Source organism: Trachymyrmex septentrionalis, unplaced genomic scaffold (assembly GCF_001594115.1).
Source record: "Trachymyrmex septentrionalis isolate Tsep2-gDNA-1 unplaced genomic scaffold, Tsep1.0 scaffold16, whole genome shotgun sequence".
NCBI lineage: Eukaryota > Metazoa > Arthropoda > Insecta > Hymenoptera > Formicidae > Trachymyrmex > Trachymyrmex septentrionalis.
This window is the reverse complement of record NW_017304758.1, coordinates 4,372,410-4,378,078: the sequence shown is the minus strand read 5'-3', so window position 1 is coordinate 4,378,078 and position 5,669 is coordinate 4,372,410. Positions and strand designations below refer to the sequence as shown.

Below are 5,669 nucleotides of genomic sequence, written 5' to 3'. Positions count from 1 at the left end.
TATATATATTTTTTTTTTTTAATTAATATCACGACCGAATAACATTCTAAATTATAGATACAGATTGGAAACAAGATTAAGGCATTTTATGAAAAGAGACTTTCGATAATTATAGATTTTGCACGGTTTCGCAGGTTGCAATGGACAATTTTGCAAATTTTATTTAATAATTACGGCGGCAAAAGCGGTTGATCTAATTTATGCATTTTGCAGACGATTTAACAACTTAATGAGATTGGCAGAAATGACGATCGATAATTTCGTCAGCGGAAATAACCATCTAATCAAATCTAATATGCCGGAGAGTGACGTTCATCTAGCTGTCCGACTGTCAGCTATCCGACCTATCCGCGGAATTCGAAGTATTCGGAAATAGACTCGTCTCCAGGATTTCCCACCTGCCTGAAGCGTCGTCTAAAAATACGACGAGAGTACATTTACCGTCAACGAGGAATCGACGACTGGGTATTCCGGCAAATGTGTTCATCGCAAACAAACGAAATAAAGCCGGCGAGCGAGAAGCTGCTCATAGTAAATAAGTGATACTACACGATAAACAGAAATAAAAGCGGAAGCTGTTTTGAACGCGGTACACGTCAAAGTACAAGTTTTGCTACTCAATATTAATGTTGGGCAAAAGTAGAATTATCTTTTTCGTTCGATAGAACGGAAGAGTAAACAACATCCTGCATATCAACGGTATCTTGATTTTGCCCACTTGTACTACCGCATAAAGTTTCTCCGATAACACAATTAATCAACAACGGTAAGCTCAAGCTGTGCGAGTTGTACATGGTTAATAAAGTTATCAGAATTGCGGAGCGAGATATATAGAAAATTCGCGTCGATCCCAAAAGCTGAGAATTGTGCGGAATTGTGTGTGTGGGGCTGCTCTCGTACATTTGATTTTTCCATTTCGAAAAATTGAAAGATCAATTATTAGATCATTCTTCGTTAGGAACGACCAATGACCCGCGACGGCCTATAACAGTCAATACTCTATTTCCTATTTGCGCGAGGACGCGCCGTTAGAGTGAGAGGGACAGATGCGGGGTCAATGAGCTTTGAAGGAAAATGGGGAAATTGAGAACTTGGCAAGAGAAATTTTTGAAAATAACTCTCGAGCCAATTTACAAGTAGTTGCCTGCACCGCCCGATATAACCTAATGGCTCGCGTGCTCGTAATAAGTAAAGAAACTCCACGCACGAAAAGCAGCGATCGAAACTACCATGCCGCTTGCATGGCTACGCACGCACGCATTTACGAAAAATCTGATTTTGCAGAATTACCACGAAGACGCACAGTTATTACGTGAATCATGTGAAAATTGTATAGTTCAGAGCGTGACAAGTTCGCGGTAACATTTTCAAAGTTTTTGTATAACTACTGTAATTACATGGTGAAATAATTATGGTTAGGACCTCCATTTTTATTAGTTATTGCTACGATATGAGTATATAAGAAGAAATATATAGGTATGTACATATATAAAATTACATTTATAATTCTATACATCAAAGAGAATATATAGCTGTCTTAGAAAGTGACTAGATACAAAATTATAGTCGTTTTAGAAACTATAATAATTATTATTAACATTATCGAGTTGTGGCCATTTAAAAAAGGACCTTCTAACCATAATTATTTTACTATACAATTGTGGTCACAAATAAAAAATCTTTTCTCCAGTGTATAATTTCAATCGATTAGTCGCGCAAATTCATTCGTACAAATATAAAAACACTTTGTGAAGCAAGATTCTTTTATCTCGCACGTGCAGCGCTTTATCGCTCAAACTTGAGGTCATTAAATTGGGAAACGAAGATTAAATTCCAATCTCACCTGAATCTAGATTCCACGTCGATAGCATGGCTCACATATAGTGTGCGAAGTGATTTGAAAGTAAACTGAGTACTTAATTTTTTGAAATCTATAGCGGCAAACTTGCGGAATTTGCTGAAAAATACAAACCCGTCCTACGCGCGAATATTCAAATGTCAGTAACGCAACCAGTTTCGTGATACTCTTCCGCGACGTAATTAATGTCGCACTATCCACCTATTAACGTTAGTTGCCCAACAGGTAAATTATACGCGGCTGTGATAGCCGCACGATTTTATATTACCGGATAATTTTAACACGCGTGAAATAGTCTACGATATATTAGATATAGAAATATATTCAACAGAACAGTTTGTAGAATATTATTTATTTTTTACATGAGATAAAAATGTAAACTTAAAACGCAAGATATATTGACTACGACCAGACTGACGTCACGTCGACGAAATAACCGACAACAAACTGCTTTTGCAGTATTTATTTTACGTTTAATATCTGGGTTTCTTAATATATTCTTCTTGGTCACATTTTAAGTCGATTATCAATATCTCTCTAAGTACTTCTTTTAACCCTCTTAAATACCTGACGGGAGCAACACATTGATATTACTCGATTCAATCGTTTATAACTTGCACAAAAATAAATATATTGTAAAAAAATTTTTTTTCAATGGAACCGCCAGACATCAAGGAACAACAGTACCAAGCAAATGTATATATCATTATTAATAAAAAAAAAAAAAGTAATAAGCAGTGGAAAAGGTATTCGAAGAACAACAGATTGGAAAAAATCGAATATACTGTATCAAAAAGGCGATTAAGGGTTAATATACTCTTCTTGTTACATCAAGTCAATTATTTGGATACAAAAATATCCTAACCGCGAAATCGTGAGAACGATAAAGAAAAAAGTAACCGACGAAAGGACTTTTATTTCTACCTGGCGAGAGATGACACTCGCGTTAAGAGCTTGGCAGTAAAAATGCCACGTGCTATTTCTTCTGTTTTTTTTTTTTTTCCAAGATGTTTTTTTCTTTTTCCCCTTAGGATATCACGGAAACGTCGAGTCTCCTGGCGATACTTCTTTCGCTTCCGCACGGTCATGCGTTTCTACTTCGCTCGAGGAAAACGCCAGACGTCCCTGCGAGAGAGATCCCCAACCCTGTAACGCTCCGGCGCGAGTATTATCAAAGTTCTTCCCCATAGACACCGTAAATCTTTGTGGGTGGAAGGAAAGGCGTTTCCCGTGGTCGGAGAGCCGGCACGGCGAGACAAAGGAAACGCCGCGGCTTAAGCGACTTTATCCGAACTTGTCGGGTTCGCCTGTAAACCGGCCTGCCCACTTTCAGGCACCGCGCGCGGCGCATCGTGTCTGCCTGAAAATTCAATTTGCAAAACGGTATCGCGCAATTTCCTACGTAATTCACTCGCCGCGTCAGTCGTCTGATACCGCCGCTTCGTCCCGTTATCCCTATCCGCTATCATACGTTTATGAGAATATCGGTAACATCATTATTAAAATGCGTGACAATGTAATTACGGGTAACGTAAGCTCAAGGCTTTTCTCTCGATTAACCGAACTAGTGAGTAATTTTGTAATAAATGCGAGTATTATATGAAAACCGAAGGCTAGTTTATCGGGATAGAATGAAAGTGTGTGCTTTGACTCTTCTCTGAAACAAAATCGAAACTGAAACTAAAATATTGACTGTGTGCTCGATTGTTTTTCACAGAGGATACGCGGCATAAACAAATGTAAATTCAGTACAAGAAATAAACTAAGCAAAAAGTAAACTTACAAAAGAGCTTCAATAAAATTTGCGAAGGACGTCAAGAGTAGAATACATGCGGATAAACAAATAATCGAAACTTATTAAGATGATTATAGTATTATACCTACAATATAATTTAATTTCATTAATTAAATTATTAATACCAAAATGTAATACATATGCGTTATAATGGAGTATTTTTCTCATTTTTCAGATCGAACATTTAGGATCGAAATAGCGGATATAATATTAGCTTTAACGTCGACCGTGACAATGGAATCCGCAAAGATTCCAGCAAATTTCGTCGAATTTCACAGATGAAAGTCTTCGGATCGGATCTCGCTCGAGGAAGTCGTTCCAATACGAACGGAGATATCTCTGCCAGGAGGAGATGCGCTCAAAGTGAGGAACGGTTGCGTCACGCGACGCCCATCTCAACAAGTCGCGGAAATCGGTACCGATATAGTTAGATATCCCCTCGTTCCATTGCGTGTTACCCTCACGGTGTCTTACGGGACACGAAACGGTTTCTAACCATGCGGGATCTGATCCCTCACACAAGAATGATGGCCGTGAATTCATTACTTCTCGTTGAATCGAGCAACAAATAGGGGAAACCTTCGTGCAATTAAAGCTCAAAGATTTTTATCAGAGAAAACAGTCGGTAGAGTTTTTTCTACGCGAAATAATTATTTTCTACACGAAAATAATGGTTTTGCTAGAATTTAGCTAGATACACACAGATCTAAAAATAATTTTGTTAGATTATCAAAATAATCATGTCACATGCTTAAATCGAAACGATTTAATTGAATTTAATAAAATAATCTTGTTTTTTTTTTTTATTTTTTATTAGACGTTACATCTTCACGAAGAGTCGAGCTTGGAAATACGTTAACGCAAAAAGTTCTATATTTTTGCGAAAAGGGACAAGTTTCCGTTTAGCCTTAGTCATCGGAAAAGTGATCGCACACGCTGTGATTTTTCGCGTTTGAACCGTTGCATGATCGGTCGAGGGTGAACCAGCATAATGAAGAAACTCCCATCTACGACTAGCCATAACTCGCAATGTCACGTTCGCGTATCAACGTGAGGATGACTCATACTACACGACGTATTTGCATAACAAAAACCAGTATGTAAATGAACAATATGTATATATGAATTATTAACCTCCATCCATCAGACGCAAGAGGATTCAAATAAAGAATTATAAATGTATCGGATGAGCCGGAAGGTAAATAGATGATTTTCATCAAACGTTATCATTTTAACAAATGTATTCAAATATCGATATATTATACAATATATAATTTCGTAATATTCTCCTATTTTTTTTTGTCCTCTCAGGCTCTCGTTTTCCGCACACGCACAAGAAAACTCTTTGTCATCCATATCAAATGATAATAAATATTAAAATTATATATTTCATTCAATTACAAGCGTAACAAGAAGACTTCGCTCTTTGTCATCGATATAAAATTATGATAAACATTGAAATTACGTATTCATTGAATATCGCAAAATAAATGACATTGATAATTATAGAGATTTTTCTAATGGTTTATATGTGGAGATTAATATTTCCCGGCACACCCTTTTTCGAGAGCAGATAAAAGAACCGTTTAAATTAAATCACGGGCACGGTACTTTCCAATTACCTCTCACGTCCTTTTCGTCGCTCGCGTGTTATTACGCACCCCCTTCGATCGGGGGTAGCAGGTGCCTCTCACACGGCTTGCAGGGATAGCAGTGACGATACGATGTAGACGTCGCGTGCAGGGTGGTCGCACATCAACTGAAAGCTTTCCTCTTTCAGAGAGAGACTGAATCCGCAAGAAACGACAACGGCGGCGCCGCGACGCAACCCCTTAGCGGCCAGCCAACCATCCGGCCAGCCGCCCCTAGTCGCCGCCGTCACCACCCCCGAATGCATCCCCACCGTCGACGATTATCGAGAGAGGGGATACGTGTATCGCCACGCGGCCGACAAACTGGTGGGGGTGTCTGCTGGTGGAATTACTTTGGCAAAAAAAAAACATCCCCTCCCCCCTT

General features: G+C 38.5%; 1 protein-coding gene across 1 annotated transcript in view; it reads right to left on the bottom strand.

Annotated features, from left to right (window-relative positions):
* LOC108746075 (serine/threonine-protein kinase 24-like) overlaps positions 1 to 5,389 on the bottom strand; it is a 79,356-nt gene extending 73,967 nt beyond the window's left edge. Inside the window, exon 1 of the mRNA XM_018482599.1 lies at positions 5,276 to 5,389. The gene's annotated coding sequence lies outside the window, so the exon portion shown is untranslated. The remainder of the gene's footprint in view (positions 1 to 5,275) is intronic.
* Positions 5,390 to 5,669: the final 280 nt, after the last annotated feature.